This window comes from Prionailurus bengalensis, chromosome C1 (genome assembly GCF_016509475.1).
Source record: "Prionailurus bengalensis isolate Pbe53 chromosome C1, Fcat_Pben_1.1_paternal_pri, whole genome shotgun sequence".
Classification (NCBI taxonomy): Eukaryota; Metazoa; Chordata; class Mammalia; order Carnivora; family Felidae; genus Prionailurus; species Prionailurus bengalensis.
In genome coordinates, this window is record NC_057345.1 from 65,563,263 (window position 1) to 65,583,340 (window position 20,078).

At 38.3% G+C, this 20,078-nt stretch overlaps 1 protein-coding gene and 1 non-coding gene across 3 annotated transcripts in view; one reads left to right on the forward strand and one right to left on the reverse strand.

Moving 5' to 3' along the window:
• Positions 1-20,078, forward strand: part of DNAJB4 (DnaJ heat shock protein family (Hsp40) member B4) — a 49,713-nt gene that overhangs the window by 3,400 nt on the left and 26,235 nt on the right. The gene's annotated exons all lie outside the window — the stretch shown is intronic.
• LOC122482302 lies at positions 19,780-19,885 on the reverse strand. Its single transcript, XR_006297098.1, has one exon. It is a non-coding gene; the product is annotated as a U6 spliceosomal RNA (small nuclear RNA).

The window sequence follows — 20,078 nt, forward strand, 5'->3', positions numbered from 1 at the left end:
AGTGTTCTAGATATTTGCTGAATGAATAGAATATTGAAAAAAATCTGTCTCTACATTTTAGTTGATTTTGTGACCTTAGGCAAGTAATTTAGTTGCTGTGTCTCAGATTTCTCCTCTACATTATGACAACTTGCTTTGCTATATTCAAATGAGGTATCTGTGAGTTCTTCAGAAACCAGAAAGTGCTGTAAAGTGGAAATTAATATTATTCACATGTAATTCAGTTTCTGGCATCTTATCACGAAGGAAGGATAATCCATGTAAATTTTTTGGATTACAGCTATGTTCAAATCTTAGTTTTAGTAAAACCCAGAATCCTGCAAGAGCAACTGAGTTGTGGGAGAAATAACCAGTGACTTTTGATTAAGCTATATGTGAATTCTCAGTCTACACAATCGTTTTAAACCCATTTGTACTTTGCTGGTTATTCTAGGTAATCTCATTATAACTGATGAAATCAGGATTTTCTTTAAACTTTTTTTTTTAATGTTTATTCATATTTTTGAGAGACAGAGACAGAGCATGAGTGGGGGAGGGGCGCAGAGTGAGGGAGACACAGAATCCAAAGCAAGCTCTAGGCTCTGAACTGCCAGCACAGAGCCTGATGCAGGGCTCGAACTCTCAAGTTGTGAGATCATGACCTGAGCCGAAGTTGGACGCTTAACCGACTGAGCCACCCAGGTGCCCCTGAAATCAGGATTTTCTTAACTAAATTCATTCCCTTTTGCAATGTAACTTTTCTTAAAAGTGGGTATATCATCGCTAATCTAAAATTGGTTTATTGTGCTTTGAGAGATTAGCTAAATATTTGACTAGATTATATTTTATAGTCACACTTTTAACACAGAAATTGGTATTTCATATTTCATTCTTAGGATGAAGCAAAAGTTAGTGTCTTTGAATTTACAGAAGTCTAGCGGGGAGCATTTAGATTCACCAAATAACAGTGAAAAGATTAGCAAGCATAATAAAAGTTGGGCTATTAAATGTACTGGCAAGTTTCTTCATTTTACCTTCTGACTTATTGGTTACCAAATGACTGAGTGACCTTTTTCTTAGTACAACTTTTCACTTTTGGAGTTGGTAAATCTGAAATATTAACAGATTCTTATTTTTAGCTATTATAGAAAAGTAGTCCATTATTGCTTTCTTTTTTTCTTTTCTTTTTTTAGTTTTTTATTTATTTTGAGAGAGAGAGGGACGGAGAGAATCCCAAGCAGGCCCCATGCTGTCAGCATGAGCCGTAATGAACTCATGAACTACGAGATCATGACCTGAGCCAAAATTGAGAGTCGGATGCTTAACCAACTGAACCATCTGGGTGCCCCCCATTATGGCTTTTTAACAGACATTTTAGAGTGACAAAATTGTACAGGCTTCCTGCCTCACCTTTATGCCCATCACCTACCTCCTAACAACTCTTAGGCAGAAGGATCTGGTAACTTCATGCTATACTCTGTGTCATTTAACCAGGCCAGTATTTCCTCGGTATCATAGTCACAAAAGATTCAGTTTAGATGTGAGGAGGGAAGTGGCCACTTCAAATTAAACATACCAGGATGTAGTTAGGGTGTTTGTTTATTAGGCTGGTCATTGGTCTTAATGACTTTTATATCCCTTCTGACTGAGTTGCTAGAATTCTGTTTCAGACTAAGGTATGAATGGAAGCAGGATTTATTTGCATCTTAGAGGACAAAGTTGTTAGCACAAATTGACTTTGGACGATTGTGGAGAACCAACAGCTTGACCAGTGTCTGAAACTGGAGGCAGCCCCAGATAGTGGAAAAGACTCTGGACTTGGTCCCAGAGGATCTGTGTTCAAAATATAACCCCTGTGCCCTTTGGTAAGTCATATAACTTTTTCCTTTTACCAGCATACCAAAAAGAGGGCAATTACTCTGTTTCTGAAAAGTAGCCAACAGTAAAGGATAATAAAAAGTCTTACATAAACTTCTGAAAGGGAAAATAGAAGTCACTATGTGAAAACATATCCCCTTCCCCTCAGTTATTAGAAATTTCTTCTCTGATTTGGTTGCCAAATTTGATAGTGTGGTCCTGATTAAAGTACTGTAAGAAGACTGAAGAATACTAGGATATTGCTCATAATCATTTGATTTGCCCTAAATCCAGCTTTTTACCATCCTTATCATTCTCACTTATCCATAACTGCAGAGCCCCCTTTTTGTCAGGTATCCTTCCTACCTCTTCCATTTTACTGTTGCTGATTGTTTCCATTTTTCCAGAAAATTCAAAGGGCCTCTTTGAATATATATAGTGTTTGGCTAGTCCAGAGCTCTCTAGGGATTCTTTTTTTTTTTCTTTTTAATGTTTATTTTTGAGGGAGAAAGTGTGAGTGGGTGAGGAGTAGAGAGAGGGGGAAAGAGAATCCAAAATGGGCTCTGTGCTCATAGCAGAGAGCCCGATCCCAGGTGTGAACTCACAAAACTGTGAGATCATGCCTGAGCCGAAGTCGGACGCTTAACTGACTGAGCCACCCAGAAGCCTCTCAAATTTAGGGATTCTTATTTGTTATCATGTACTACATCATGGTAATAATAACATAATATCACTTATTTTTTATTTGGAATTCCCACTAGGTTGTAAGGTCCATGGCAGTAAGGGCTCTGTCTTTTCTGTGCCTTTACTGCATAGCATGCTCTAAAACATAGCAATAGGGGCACCTGGGTGGCTCAGTCGGTTAAGCGGCCGACTTCGGCTCAGGTCATGATCTCACGGTTCGTGGGTTCGAGCCCCGCGTCGGGCTCTGTGCTGCCAGCTCAGAGCCTGGTGCTGCTTCGGATTCTGTGTCTCCCTCTCTCTCTGCCCCTCCCCCGCTCGAGCTCTGTCTCTCTCTGTCTCTCAAAAATAAATAAACATTAAAAAAAAATAAAAAAATAAAAAAAATAAAACATAGCAATAGCTAATAGTGGCTAGTACTATATACTGTGTCCTGTTCTAAGTGCTTTACTTGTATTTAATTCATTCTCATACGGCTCTATGAGATGCTATTAAAATCTCCATTTTGTTGCAGTACAGGTAAGTTAACCACCTTGCTCACGGTCACATGTTAGTGTTAGTGATTTGAACCCAGGCAGTCTGAGTTGAAAGAATGGAAGAATCTATTCAAAGTCAAGTAATGGGATATATGTCTTCGTAATTTCTATGGTATGGTTCACAATTTAGTATTTCTCACTTGGATTTTGAAAATGTGTATTTGCATTTGTTTCTATTAAGACATATGCTGAAGTTCTTCATGGGAAGGCAGATCTTAATGTAAGGTAATAAAAATGTTACAAAATCAAAGAACCCATGTATGTATAACATGATACAAGCTTGCTTTTCTGTATTGTTAATTGCATTGGATGGATTAGTAATATCCCTTACTAAAGTATATATGGTGCTTTATGGGTGCCTGGGTGGCTCAGTCGTTTAAGCATCTGACTTTAGCTTAGGTCATGATCTCATGGTTCGTGAGTTTGAGCAATCAGTCTCTCTGCTGTCAGCACAGAGCCTGCTTAGGATCCTCTGTCCCCTTCTCTCTCTGCCCTCTGCCCCTCCCCCCCGCCCCCCCCCTCCCCCCGCGCCGGTGTTTTCTTTCTCCCTCCCTCCCTCTCCTAAATAAACTATAGTGCTTTATGGTGTGTGTGTGTATGATGTATGTGTATACATACATATATATTTGGTATAATTAGTGTTATTTTTCAAAGAAATTTTACAGGAGGGCTTTGTTTTGTAATTCATACCACTAACTAGATTGTAAGCATCTTCAAGACAAGAATAGGATTGCTTAATTTTAATTTTTTCCCTGTATTACCACACAGCATCTATGATAGTGTTTTTACTCTTTGTCTGCATATTGGATTCCTCCACAAACTAGCCCCCCTCCCAAAAGAAGCATACCAAGAGTTTTAAAATCAGAGTCTTCTGAGAATTGATAAAATTCTTCATAGTTCAATCTTTTAGAACAATTAGTGTTTGAGACAAAGGTTCTTTGTGAAAATAATATAAATTTTCTTTGCTCTTTAAGACCTCCTTCAGTGAAGGGGAAAGGCATATACTGTATGGGGGAAGAGGGAGGGGCTTGCTAAAGTACCATTCCCAACTTTACAGGGTTCTTCAAGTTTTATGAGAGAAGGACCATCCTTAACTGTATCATACAAAGGACTTCTTTGAATATAGATAATATTTGGCTAGTTGCTCACATCTTTTGGCAGCCAGTGTGTAAGCAGGATCTGTCCCTTGACCAGGATCATAGGAGATCTAGCACAGCATCATAAAATATATAAGAAATTGAGTATCCATATTTAGTGAAAAAAATGTAGAGCTGACTGCCCTTGCTGATGAGCCATAATACTCCCAGCTTCCCCTTACTTTAGGGATAATTCTAGATTGAAATTTGGTACTCCTGACAGCATCTGTCTCAAAAAACTGGCCTTTACCACCCAGTTCCTGAGTGATTTTAGTTAATTCTTTAGCATGCATTCCAATAACTTATAACAAAGCTGGTATATAATACTGCAGAATATAATATATAATAAAACTGCATAATGTATAGTATATATGGTTTCTTTTTTTGACCTATGAAGCTTTTTTTAAATTTTATTTTAATTACAGTACAGTTAACATAGTGTGATATAAGTTTTCATAATTTACTTTGAATTGGTCCTCTACCTATTCCCTAAATGTACTTCCAAATCTGTGTCTGCAGCAACCTCCAAGACTCATCTTGCATGTTGCTTCAAAACCAAAATGTGTAAAATAAATTCACATTTACTGTTCTTATTCTCCCTTTATCTTGTGGCCAAAACATGTTTTTTTCCTTCCCTACTTAGATCATATATTTATACATCAGTTCCTTTCACTTCTGTTACATTTATCTTTTTCCATTAAAACTTTAGCCAAATAAAAATGAAAATTAAAAATCATCTTTTTTCATGAACCTTAACCTGACTAACCAATTCTATTGATCTTTTACTTAATTAAGTGTATTGGTTACAGGGGAGCTTTTCTAAACATGCTTAAGCTGAGCCCCAACCCCTACTCCCAGAGACTGATTTAATTGGTCCATTATCTCTATGTGTGACAACTTAAGTTGATCCTTAAAGCGCAGCCCACACTTGAGAACCACTGAAATGTAACTGAAGCCTACATGTTCCATTAGACTTGCTTATTTTTGATGCCTTACAGTTTGTCCTCTAGTTTGTTCTCTAGTTTTCTAGAGAACTCAAGGTCTAAAAGCATTTTCTATTTTTGAACCCTATTTTTTTGTTGATCGAGGCTAGGGCAGTGTTTCTTAAAACAAAGGTATGTTTGAGAAACACCCTACATCATCTGGGGTGGTTTTTTTTTTTTTTTTAAATGTAGATAGTTGGGCCCCAGTGAAAAATGTTTCAGGAAATCTACATTTCTTTCTTTCTTTTTTTAAATAAACATCATAGTTGATTATTCTGCTTATCAGAATGAAAACTGCCCTATTATGCAAAAAGTACTTAATAAATGTGGAATTTAGCTTAAATTTTGTTTCCCCAGCTAGACTAGTAAATGTTCTAAACACCGAGATCTTGTTCTCTGCTTTTCTGTCTGTGTAAGAGAGGGCTGGTCAAGGACTAGATCTTACTCTTTGGTTTGCCCAGTATGGTTTGGTGCTTTTATGTTGATAAAATCTTAATATCAAGTTGAATTGTTTGTTACCATATTAACCATTTTCCTGCAAAACTAGAATTAAACAAATTGTTGAATATGTGGTTATGAATGTTGGGGGCCTTTGAGGCTATAGCATGGAAGTGTACCCTCACTCAACTTTTCTTAGACTTGCAGACTTGAAAAGACCTTGAAGATCATCTAGTCTGTTTCTTTCATTTTATGGTGGAGGAAATTGGGACCCAGATTGCTTGAGAGCCATACACAAAGTGACAAGATTAATGGCAGAGCCAAGACTAGATTCCTAATCCAGCGCTCTTTATTTCATCAGCAAGCTCTGTGAAGCAGCAATGATTGGGTTAAGTTTCAGTTGAAGGTTTTCTGCTTCTTAAATACAAAGGGAAGAAGAATCTTTGCAGAACCAAAAACATCTTGATATTTGTAATGAGGACATCTACCTTTACTCACAATATTTACATTTTGAGATAGATTATTGAAAGAAAGAGGATCTTTGCCAAAGAAATCCTTAACTGAAAATGGGTGGGTTTGAGATGTAAAGCCCACTTGGCATACAGTTTTGTTGTTGTTTTTTAGTGGAACTTTGCTTCTCTCTCCTGACATTTCCATGTCTCTATTTATAGCCAGTGATCTCTTTGGAATTTGCCTTCTGATTCTGTTTGTTCTTTTATGTTGCTTCATATTAACTGATATTCTCACTTCGTTTTTGTTAAATATATTTGAAAGGACTTGATAATGAAAAGAAGGAATTAAAATTTTTAGAAGCATCTGAAATTATTTTTTGTGATTTACCATAATCATTACTTATAACAGGTCATCTAATTGTAGTGCCTAATGATACAAGTACTAACTTTTCAAGATAGGATAATAGTTTATTTTTTAAATTTAAAAACATACGAAAACTACAATACATTTCTTTTATCCAGGACAGGTAATAAATACTTGGATTCTTAACAACCTTGCTCTTTAATGATGATGTATTTGATATAAGTGAAGACCAAGAGATTTTTGCTTAGAGCCTTTAAAATGGTAAACTCCTTAAGTGTAGGAATTGTTTTATTTACCTTTGTGATTAAAATAATACCTGTCATCCATAGGTACTTACTTATTCAATTCAGGAAAAATGCTGGGCATTGTTCTTGGTGCTGGAGATACCTTAGTGAACAAAACAGACAAATATGCTTACCCTCAGGAAGCTTATTCTAGCAAGTGAATGTTGAAGGAAACCATGAATCACTACAAAGACTCCATCTTTGTTTTCAGATAGTTCTTTGCATCAGTCTAAAAAAGAATAATCTGGAGCCCCTGGCTGGCTCAGTCTGTGGAGAGTTTGGACTCTTGATCTCAAAGTTGTAAATTTATGCCCCACACTGGGTGTAGAGATTACTTAAAATCCTAAGAATAATCTGTAGTTTATTAAACAATGGGGTGAAGAGTTGGAATGGAAGAAGTTTAATGATCAGATCATTCATTCATTAAACATTTACTTCTGAGTGTGAGTATGTAAAATTACTTGAAATAATCACATAATTGCCAGTTATTGTCATCCTGATTCTCATTCGTGTTCTGTTTGCAACCCTGAGTAAAGGCCTCAGTTGCTAGCCAGGTCACATTCAGGGAACTTCATCTTAAATCAGATACTACTGAGTACTTCTGACTATGCTGGCCAGAAACTCCATATTCACCAAAGTTCTAGTCTTTTCATATTTCCCTTTTCTTTCAATCTCTATTACTTCCTGGCCTCAGTTTGCCAGTCACTTCAAGAATTCCCAACTCTCATTCCCCTTTTCTGTCAGCCGTGTCTACTCTTTAAATCCACGTTTTGTTTTGTTTTTAATTTTAGAGAGTGTGCACAAGTGGGGGTGAGGGGCAGAGAGAGAAAGAATCTCAAGCAGACTCCATCCTCAGCGCAGAGCCCAATGCAGGGCTTGATCCCATGACCCTGGGATCATGACCTGAGTCTAAATCAAGAGTCGAGCACTCAACTGACTGAGCCACCGGGCACCCCTAAATCTACAACTCTTTTTTTTTTTTAAGTTTAAATATTTATTTTGAGAGAGCATGAGTAGGGGAGAGACAGGAGAGAGAGAATCCTAAGCAAGCTCTGCACTGTCTACATGGAGCCCAACAGGGGATTGAACCCACAAACCATGAGATCATGATCTGAGCCGAAATCAAGTTAGATGCTTAATCAAATGAGTCACCCAGGCACCCCTAAATCCATGACTCTTAATCATTTAAAATACATATTGGAGGGCGCCTGGGTGGCTCAGTCAGTTAAGTGGCCGACTTCAGCTCAGGTCATGATCTCGCGGTCTGTGAGTTCGAGGCCCGCGTCAGGCTCTGTGCAGACAGCTCAGAGCCTGGAGCCTGTTTCAGATTCTGTGTCTCCCTCTCTCTCTACCCCTCCCCCGTTCATGCTCTGTCTCAAAAATAAATAAACGTTAAAAAAAATTTTTTTTAATAAAATACATATTGGAGTTAGTTGAGCTTCAATTCACCATTTGTTACCTAGGTGTGAAGTTATTTAACCTTTCCAAGTTTAACCTTTTTTGAGTTTCTGCTTGTTTTTAAATCTGTTTTTATTTTTATTAAACTTTCTTTTTAATATTAGTAATTTTTTTTAGGTTTAATTATTTAGTTTGAGAATGAGAGTGCAAGAAGGGGAGGGAAAGAGAGAATCCTAAGCAGGCTCCACACCATCAGTACAGAACTCCATGTGGGGTTCAAACTCATGAACTGAGATCATGCCCTGAGCTGAAACCAAAGGTTGGATGCTTAACAGACTGAGCCACCCAGGCGCCCTAAATTTTTTCTTAAAAAAAATTTGTTTTTAATGTTCATTCGTTTTTGAGAGAGAGTTGGGGAGTGGCAGAGAGAGGGAGACACAGAATCTGAAGCAGGCACCAGGCTCCGAGTCGTCAGCACAAAGCCTGACATGGGGCTCAAAGCCACGAACCGTGAGATTATGACCTGAGCGAAAGTCAGATGCTTAACCAACTGTGCCACCCATGTGTCCCTAAACTTTCTTTTTTTTAAAAATTTTAAAAAATGTTTATTTTTGAGACAGAGCATGAGCGGGGGAGGGGCAGAGAGAGAGGGAGCAGGGGAGACCTAGAATCCGAAGCAGGCTCCAGGCTCCAAGCTGTCAGCACAGAGCCTGACACGTGGCTCAAACTTACAGACTGTGAGATCATGACTTGAGCTGAAGTCAGATGTTTGACTGAGCCACCCAGACACCCCTAAACTTTCTTTTTTAAGTTTATTTATTTTGAGAGCATGTATGTGTGCATGCACGTGCACACATGCTCCTTAGGGAGGGGCAGAGAGGGATTGAGAGAATCCCAAGCAGGCTCTGCACTGTCAACACAGAACCCTATGCAAGGCTCAAACTCATGCACCGTTATGTCATGACCTGAGCCAAAATCAACAGTCAGACGCTTAACCAACTGAGCCACCCAGGTGCCCCTTAAATGTTTTTATTTTTAAATTAAACTCTGTGCCCAATGTATGACTCAAACTCATGATCGCAAGATCAAGAGTCACATGCTCTACCCACTGAGCCAACCAGGTGCCCCCTGAGTTTCAGTTTGTTTTTGATACCCTAAGCATTGCTATGAAAATTAAAAATGAGGGGCGCCTGAGTGGCTCAGTCATTTAAGCATCTGACTTCAACTCAGGTCATGATCTCACAGGTCGTGAGTTCAAGCCTCATCAGGCACTGCATGGGATTCTCTCTCTTCCTCTTTCTCCGCCCTGTATGTGCTCTCTCTTTCCCTCTCTCTCAAAATAAATAAACAAAATCATTTCTCTAAAAAAAAATTAAAAATGAGATTGTAACCAGATACTATTTCCCATAAGTAATAAAAACCAATATTAAATAATAGCCAAAAAATCCAGGCATTAAGTGGCTCTAGGGCTAGTTGATTTAGCAGCTCAGCAATATATGATATACCCATTGTTTTTTCATCTTTGCCCTCTGCCATCCTCAGCATGTGTCTTAATGCTCCAGATGATTGCATAAATGTTACCATGGTTCCCAGTGTTATGCACTCATAACTATAAAGTGGAAGAAAGTTTTTTGTCTTTAAAAGCAAGGAAACTTTTCTACTACTCCCTTCCCACGGACACCAATCGGACTAACCTTGTGCTGACCAAAGCTGAATCACAGGCTTACTCTAGCAAGTAACATGCTCGGTTTTGAATAATTAAGATTCATCTCCTGGGGATAAGTGAGAGGCCCCACCTTCCTAGTAATAGTTATTACTACTGCATTTGTGAATCTTAGGACTCTGTCCTTGGGTCTTTTTTTCTGTCTGTATTCACTCTAGTATAATTTCTAGCATCGAGGTTTTAAGGTTACCTCTACTCCCAGTGATTTATCTTCCATCTGGACTGCTTCTTTGAATACTAGACTGCTATATCCAACTGCCAATTAGATACTACCATTTGTAAGTTTAATAGGCATCTTAAACTTAATATGTCCTATATTGACCTCCCCAATTCCCCAACCCTCCGCTCTCCTATCTTCCTATATTAGTCAATAGCAATTGTGTTCTTTCAGTTTGCTGAGGCTGAAAACCCTTGTTGTCATTATTGATTTCTCTCATATCCCACATCTGATTCATCACGAAGTCCTATTGACTCCATCTTTAAAATAAATAACACCTTCACTGCTACATTATAGTCCAAGCCATCTGAATTACTGCGATATAATCTTATTGGTCTTCCATCATTGCCCACCATCCTTTCTTACTCTTAAGACAGAGGCCAAAGCAATCATGTCATTCTGCATAAAACGCTCCAATGACTTATCTTCCTTCAATATGAGCCAAAGTGTTTAGTGGCCTACAAGTCTCTACACCATCTAGCTACTTATTATTTCTCTGACCACATCCCCACCCCATCATTCTGACACAGCTACATCTTGAAGATGCTTGGCATTCCCTCACCTCCAGACTCTTGTACTTGATTTTTCCCTCTACATGGTATGTTCAACCCCCACAAATATACATAGCTTTCACTCTGTCATAGTACAAATGTCATTTTCTCTGTGAGGCCATTTTTGGCCACCCAATATAAAATTTTAGTTCCCTTATTTTCCTTTTCCTCATTTTTCTTGATTCCTACCACCATAGGAATACTACTCCATATAGTAGTATTTTAAAAATATTTTTAATTAAAAAAATCTTTATATCTCCCCCATTAGAATGTGAAATACATGAGGCAGGGATTTTTGTTCATACTGTATCCCCAAGTACCTAGAAAGATACCTTGGCATATGGAAGGTCCTTAAAATGTTTGTAAAGATGGGTGCATGGGTGGCTCATTTGGTTGAGCGTCTGATTCTTGGTTCTTTCCCTCTTTCTACCCCATCCCCACTCGTGCTCTCTCTCTCTCTTAAAATAAACTTAAAACGTTTTTTTTAAATTTAAAATGTTTGTAAAGAAATAAATGTCTATTCATCATGATTTCTTGGTTTTGACTGGGTCCAATTTAGTAATATTTTACTTGTTCCTGATTATTTGCCTTTCTATTTCCCATAACTGCTATTTCAGACCACCACCATTCTTATCAAATGCCCAATTTTTTCCTCAACTCTTTAGTAGTGGATGTCCTTTTTAAAAAAATTTTTAGGGACGCCTCGGTGGCTCAGTCAGGTAAGCATCCAATTCTTGGTTTCAGCTCAGGTCATGATCTCATGGTTCGTTAGTTTGAACCCCGCCTTGGGCTCTGTGCTGAGAGCAAGGAACCTACTTAGGATTCTCTCTGTCTCTCTCTCTTCCTCTCACTGCCCCTCCCCAATGTGTGCATGCTCACGTGTGCTCTCTCTCAAAAATAAATAAGCTTACATTCTTTTAAAAAGAACATCGATATCATGTATGAACTTCTTGGTCTTCCTAGTCAGTCTTCTTGCCTTCAAATTTATAAATTTGTCCTTATTTTCTCTTCATCTCAGAGCCCATTTCTCATTTTGTTCAAATTTTATCTACTTGTACTCTTGGTACCAAACCTTCCTATCTTCTCTGAACCTTACCTAAGCAATCATTTCTTATGTGTTGTATTTTTATATATTTCATTTTCCTCTCTATTGTTTTCTTCCTTTCTTGACCATCTTCAAACCTCCTTTATTCCTTCCCTTATATATAATTCTCTCTTTTCTTCAGATGATTTCCTAGAAGTGTTTAAATTTACTATTCCGTCTTGTTCAATCCACTGGATTCTGGCTTTTGCTTTTCACTGACTACAATTCCATCTGCCTCCCTCATAGGATTGTTGTAAGAGATTAAACGGGATTCTTTGTGTTAAGTTTTTAGAGTAGGGCTTGCACATAGTTAATGCTTTTTTGAATGCTTACCATGAATACCTATAACTCTTGAAACCAAAATCATTCTCTTGTGGGTATTTTATTACTTTTGACTTTCCTATATCCTTCATGAAACACTCCTCCTTGGGGCTCCTGGGTGGCTCAGTTGGTTAAGCATCTGACTTCGGCTCAGGTCATGAACTAGTCCCCAGTTCAGAATATTACAACTTTCTTCTGGACGTCTTCATCCACATTCAATTTGATTAAGTATTGTTGTTCTAGGTGTTTGGGAGTCAAAAATTAAATAAACCAGGGCACCTGGGTCGCTCAGTTGGTTAAGCGTCCGACTTCAGCTCAGGTCATGATCTCACAGTTCATGAGTTTGAGCCCCACATCGGGCTCTGTGCTGACAGCTCAGAGCCTGGAGCCTGCTTCGGATTCTGTGTCTCCCTCTCTCTCTCTTCCTCTTCCACTTGTACTCTCTCTCTCTCAAAAATAAAGATTAAGAAAATTAAAAAAAACAAACACTCCTCTTTTTGGTTTTGGGACACCAATGGTATCATGATGCTTTCAGCTCCAAGTAACAGAATCTCTCTAACAGTAAGTCCAATGATGGGTGGTTTCAGGATTGATTCAAAGATGTAACAACAGTGTCCAGAACCCAGGCTCTTGCTCTTTACCCTCTACCATTCTCACTGTGTCACAGATGTTTACTTTCAGGGTTGTAAGGCAACAAGCATGTTTTCATTATCCAGAAGCAGAAAGGCAGTACTAGGGTTTCTCCTGAGTAGGTATTTGTAAGGAGGACAGTCTGCCTAAAGTTCCCCAGAGCATTTCCCTTCCATGTCATTGGCCACCCCTACACCAATCATTGGCAAAAGGAAATGTGATTACTATGATTGATTTAAGCTAACCATGAGTCATTCCCCAGGCCTGGGGAAGCTCCCACCTTCCTTGAGATCATTACTTTGGGAGAATTTGGATATCTGTTAAGCCAGAAAGAAGATAAGAATGGCTATTTGGTTCATAAGCAGTAGTATCTGCCATTCCATTCTTAACCTGGTTAGTCTCTGTTCCTTCTCAGTGGTTTTCATTGTCTCCCTTTGCATGATGTACCCCTTAAATGCTGGGCATCCTAAAGCTCTTTGATTCTTCCAAAAATTATTCCTCTTGGGGTGCCTGGGTGACTCAGTTAAGTGATCAACTCTTGATTTTAGCTCAGGTCATGATCTTATAGTTTGTGAGATCAAGCCCTGCATCAGGCTCTGCGCTGGGATAGGAGCCTGCTTAAGATTCTGTCTTTCCCTCCTACCCTCTCTCTGTCTCTTAAAAAAAAAAAAAAAAAAAAAAATTTCCTCTTTTACATTTTAAAATACTACTTCTGTTATAATCTTTCCTAAAGCTTTATTTCCAGCTAAGACTTTTTTCCTTTTTGTTTTTAATATAATTTATTGTCAGATTGGCTTCCATACAACACCCAGTGCTCATCCCAACAAGTGCCCTCCTCAATGCCCATCACCCACTTTCCCCTCTCCTCCACCCTCCATTAACCCTCAGTTTGTTCTCTGTATTGAAGAGTCTCTTATGGTTTGCCTCCCTCCCTCTCTGTAATTTTTCCCCCGTTCCCTTCCCCCATGGTCTTCTGTTAAATTTCTCAAGATCTACATATGAGTGAAAACATATGGTATCTGTCTCTGACTGACTTATTTCACTTACCATATGGTAACCTCCAGTTCCATACATGTTGCTTCAAATGGCAGGATTTCATTCTTTCTCATTGCCAAGTGGTATTCCATCATATATATAAACCCCATCTTTATCCATTCATCAGTTGATGGACATTTAGGCTCCTTCCATAACTTGGCTATTGTTGAAACCACTGCTATAAACATTGGGGTACATGTGCCACTTTGCATCAGCACTCCTGTATCCCTTGGATAAATTCCTAGCATGCTATTGCTGGGTCAAAGGGTAGTTCTATTTTTAACTTTTTAAGGAACCTCCACACTTTTCCAGAGCGGCTGCACCAGTTTGCATTCCCACCAACAGTGCAAGAAGGTTCCCATTTCTCCCCATCCACACCAGCATCTATAGTCTCCTGATTTGTTCATTTTAGCCACTCTGACCAGTGTGAGATGGTATATCAGTGTGGCTTTGATTTGTATTTCCCCGATAATGAGTGATGTTGAGCATCATTTCATGTGTCTGTTGGCCATCTGGATGTCTTCTTTGGAAAAGTATCTCTTCATGTTTTCCGCCCATTTCTTCACTGGATTATTTGTTTTTCAGGTGTGGAGTTTGGGGAGTTCTTTATAGATTTTTAAAAAAATTTTTTCTTTTTCCTTTTTTTTATGTGCCCTTTTTCTTTTTCTTTTTTATTTTTTTCTTTTTATTTTTTTAAATTTTTTTTTCAACGTTTATTTATTTTTGGGAGAGAGAGAGACAGAGCATGAACGGGGGAGGGGCAGAGAGAGAGGGAGACACAGAATCAGAAACAGGCTCCAGGCTCTGAGCCATCAGCCCAGAGCCTGACGCGGGGCTCGAACTCACAGACCGCGAGATCGTGACCTGGCTGAAGTTGGACGCTTAACCGACTGCGCCACCCAGGCGCCCCTTCTTTTTCTTTTTTAATGTTTATTATTGAGAGAGAGACACAGAGTGTGAGTAGGGGAGAGGTAGAGAGAGAGGGAGACATAGAATCCGAAGCAGGCTCCAGGCTCTAGGCTCTGAGCTGGCAGCACAGAGTCCGACACGGGGCTCAAACTCATGAACCATGAGATCATGACCTGAGCCAAGGTCAGATGCTTAACCAACTGAGCCACCCAGGCACCCCTCTCTCCTAGCATCATGTAGTGCAACAGGGATTTCAGGACTGGTTTCCTTAATGCCCCTTTACCCATTTAGCCCATTCCCCCTCCCATAACCCCTATAGTAACCCTCTGTTTGTTCTCCTTATTTAAGAGTGTCTTATGTTTTGTCCCCCTCCCTGTTTTCATATTATTTTTGTTTCCTTTCCCTTATGTCCTCATATGAGTGAAGTCATATGATATTTGTCTTTCTCTGACTAATTTCGCTTAGCATAATACCCTCTAGTTCCATCCACATAGTTGCAAATGGCAAGATTTCATTCTTTTTGATTGCTGAGTAATACTCCATTGTATATGTGTGTGTGTGTGCGTGTGTGTGTGTATTTCACATCTTTATCCATTCATCCATCGATGGACATTTGGCCTCTTTCCATATTTCAGCTATTGTTGATAGTGCTGCTATAAACTTTGGGGTGCATGTGTCCCTTTGAAACAGCATACCTGTATCCTTTGGATAAATACCTAGTAGTGTAATTGCTGGGTTGTAGGGTAGTTCTATTTTTAATTGTTTGAGGAACCTCCATACTGTTTTCCAGAGTGGCTGTACCAGTTGCATTCCCACCAGCAGTGCAAAAAAGATCCTCTTTCTCTGCATCCTCCCCAACATCTGTTGTTGCCAGAGTTGTTAATGTTAGCCATTCTGACAGGTGTGAGGTGGTATCTCATAAGACTTTTTTTTCCCTAGCTCCCAGTTCAGAATATCCAACTTTCTTCTGGACATCTTCATCCACATTAAATTCAATTAAATATTGTTGTACTAGGTTTTTAGTAGTCAAAAATTAAATAAACCAGGGCGCCTCAGTGGCTCAGTTGATTAAGCATCCGACTTCAGCTCTGATCATGATCTCACAGTTCGTGAGTTCGAGCCCCGCATCGGGATTTTGTGATGACAGCTCAGAGCCTGGAGCCTACTTCAGATTCTGTATCTCCCTCTCTCTCTGCCCCTCCCCTGCTCGCAGTCTGTGGGTCTGTCTCAAAAATAAATAAACATTAAAAAAAATTTTTTTTAATTTAAATAAACCTTTCCTATATGATCTTACATCGTAGTTGGGGAGTTAGCTAGAGAAAGGAGTTGTTACAACATATAGTAGTTACAAATGCAGTCTTAGCAAGCAATAAAATTACTAAGTATGGAAGTAACCTAGATGAGTGGGTCATTAATAGGGTGGTAGGCATATTCTAGGTGGAACTCATTTTTCCCTTCAAATGTACTCTTCGTATATTCTATACTTTCATTAGTAGTCCAACTGAGCACACCTTTCTTCAGTCTAGAAACAGGCAATCTAAAATCCTTCCAAACCCCCAAATACAGTTTGTTGGCAAATTGCACACATTTTACCTTTTTATTACTTAAATTTACCCACTTGTGATTGTATACTATAATCATTATACTTTGCATCCTTGTAATTTCTCATTTCATAATTATTTACTCAGGAAAAGTTAATTGAATAGCAATATATTATAAATATGGCTTTATACTAGAAAAAAAAGTTGTAGGGAAAAAAGTTACAATTGTGTGGGTAAGGCATAAGCAAAGAGGTGGTTATATCATTATGATAAGTGATAGAGTGGAGATACTGGGGAAAATATGGGAACTGGAGCTCAGGAGAACCTAATCAAGCTGGGGCTCAGATTTGCCCAACTAGAGGCTGAGTCTCAAAGCAGTAGTGAGCTCCGTGCAGAGGGGGAAGAATGGAATACACCCACATTGTTTTCCTTTATATTCCTTTATAATGAAATACTACTTCAGAGACATTACTTTGGGTGACTGGACTTAATGTTGCTTTTGCTCAAAAACAGTTTTTTAACTGATCATCATTAATTTAGAAGATTATCAGTAGTAGTGTATCATACAGTTGATCCTTCATTATTCACCAATTCTGTACTTTCATATTTGCCCTCTCTAAAATGTATTTGTAACTCTGAAATCAGCATTTGAGAGGCTTTCCTGGTCATTTGCAGACATATGCACAGGCAGACCAGGAAAGAAAAAGTGTATATATATTATACATATCTATATCGATATCTATATATCTATATCTATAGATATCTATCTATATCTATATATATTATACATATCTATATTGATATCTATATATAGATATATAGATATAGATATTGATATGGATACACATAAATCCTATGTTCCCAGTTGAGGTCTAGCAAGGCAGTGCTTACAACTTATTTTAGCTCTCATAAACAAGTTTTTGTGATCTAGTTAGTGCATTTTTGCATTTTATGCTTTTTGTTGGTGATTTTACTGTTTAAAGTAATGTTTCAGCATACGGCTGAATTGCTGTCTAGTGTTCCTAGGCACAAGAAGGCTGTGAGGTGAGAGAGAATACATGTGTTAGAAAAACTTCATGCAGGCCCAAGTTATAGTACTATTGGCCATGAGTTCAATGGTACATTAAATGAGGTGTCTAAACAGAAACACATAAAACAAGGTTATGTATTGATGACCTGACTTAACCCTGCCATTTCGCTTGTATTCACTAATTAGTATTATTATTTGTTAATTAGCATTCACTAATTCAGCATCCATGACAACTTTATAGAACATAACTATGGCAAATAATGAGAATCGACTACTTTGTGGGTAAATTTGATTTTGGCAAACAGCCAAAGTCATTTATGGCCAGGAGGGATGGGTTAGTTGAAGATGATTAAGCTGGACAGTATAGAGGTATGATTAAAGTCTTTGTCAACCTTTTAAAACATATTCCCCCTTTTTGCTAAACAAATAGCTTACTTACCACCCTAAATATTCAAATATATTCCCCTTAGCAGATATGCCCTGGTTGAGAATTAATACATACAAGTTTTATTTTACCATCAGCCAGGTTGATGTTTTATAGTGAGTGCTGTGTTTATAGTGAAAAACTACAGTTTTTTATTTTATTTTTTTAAGTTTATTTATTTTGGAGAGAGGGAGTGTAAGGCAGGGAGGAACAGAGAGACAGAATCCAAGCAGGCTCTGCACTGTCAGCATGGAGCCCGATGTGGGGCTTGAACCCATAAACCATGAGATCATAACCTGAGCTGAATGCAAGAGTTGGACACTTAACTGACTGAGCCACCCAGGCACCCCAAAACTAGGTTTTTAAAAGTTTGCTAGATATAATAAAATTTTACTCTAGTGCATATTTAGACTTCTTTCTCCCTCTAGTCAAGAATAATTTGTATAAAGCAAGGGTTGGCAAATATTTTTGTTAAAGGTGAAACATTTACATTTTTAGGTTTTGTGGGCCATAGTCTTGCTGCAACCCCCCAACTCTGCCACCATATAGTGAAAGGTACTATTTTATATATTTGTATTGTAAACTCCCAAGGGCAGGGATCCTGCCTTCTACTGTTTTATACTTCATGACATATAATACAGGAGAGCCTCAATAACTGTTGCCCTGACTTCCTGATTTAGTTTAGATAATGAAAAGACTTCATTTTAAAATATTAAATAGCCAAATGTTAAACCCTGTCCATTTAAACTTCAGTTGTTCTTTTTAAGCAGTTACAGTAGTTTGGGCTCATTTTATTTGGAATTAGGCAGTCCATGGCCTAATTTTATAGTAGTGTTGAATACTATATAATATGTTGGCTTATTTTATACATTTCCTAATTAATATTTGGCAGGTTGCAAATAAAGTCTTTGAATCATAGTCGAATCATAGTAGCAGTGGTTTAATTATGACCTAATGGATGCAACATATTTTGAAGATATTTGATAGTTTGGATTAGGTACTGATTTAAATGAAATCATTTCAGTTTTAAACATTGGGAGAGCTAAACAAACAAACTTGCTAGATAATCAGTTTATTGCAGTCTTGGCTAAGATTCTGACAGTTCAGTGAAATAGCCTGTAATCTTTTCTGTCTCTCCTCTGTGCTACAGACATTTTTTTTAATTTGTGTTAGTTGTCTTATTCTGAGGAACTGTTGGTTTCACTGTAGCTACAGACTACTACCCTTTCTCTAGCCAATTAAGTTTTTCAAGGGATTCTGATGCCTTCTTTGACTTCTTATGAAAGGAGAAACTTTAGAAAAGAATAAAGTGAAAAATCACATAAATTCCTCATTTCCTAATGTGGCTTTTACTTTCAGCATTGTAAAAGTATACACTGAGTAAGCATGTGTAAATGGAGCCATTCCCACTATTTCATTCTAAATGTAAAGTATTAAAAAAAAATACAAGTATGTTTTATTTAAAGATAAAAAATGGGAGCACCTGGGTGGCTCAGTTGGTGGAGCATCCAACTTCCGGTAAGGTCATGATCTCATGATTCGTGAGTTCAAGCCCTGCATTGGGCTTGCTGCTGTCAGTGCATAGTTCACTTCAGATCCTCTGTCCCCCTCTTTCTTCCCCTCCCCTGCTCTCTCTCTCTCTCTTTCTCTGTCAAAAATAAATAAACATTAAAAAAAAATTTTTTTTAAGATAAAAAAATGGAATACTATTGGGGTGCCTGGGTTACTCAGTTGGCTAAGCGTCCAACTTCAGCTCAGGCCATAATCTCGCAGTTTGTGAGTTCAAGCCTGATGTCCATTTAAAAAAAAAATGGAATACTATTTTTCTACATTAAAATTAAATTGACAAAATTGTAACATATTTAGAGTGCACACTGTGATAATTTGATATATGTCTACAACATAAAAGGATTCCTTCCCCTTTAGTTAATCCACATGTCTATCACTTCACATATTTACCTCTTCTTTTTTTTTTTTAAATTTTTTTTTTCAACGTTTATTTATTTTTGGGACAGAGAGAGACAGAGCATGAACGGGGGAGGGGCAGAGAGAGAGGGAGACACAGAATCGGAAACAGGCTCCAGGCTCCGAGCCATCAGCCCAGAGCCCCGACGCGGGGCTCGAACTCCCGGACCGCGAGATCATGACCTGGCTGAAGTCGGACGCTTAACCGACTGCGCCACCCAGGCGCCCCATTTACCTCTTCTTAAGATAGTAAATCTTCACAGATTTGAACGTCATTCTTGCACAGAGGCCTTGCTAATCTTTCAGTGTTATTCCAATTACAGTATAGGTGTTGTTGAACTGAGCACTGGGATACTATTTTATAAGTTATAATGGACTTTTCTTTAGGGTGTATCTGTTAAGATTTTATTTCCCCTAAATGTGCATCTGTGAGGGATATGTGTATGTGATATACTTAACAGGTTGAGGTTTCTACAACATTGGATCATAGCACTGGTCATTAGTAGGAACCTCTGAACCTACACTGGCTAATACAGTGGC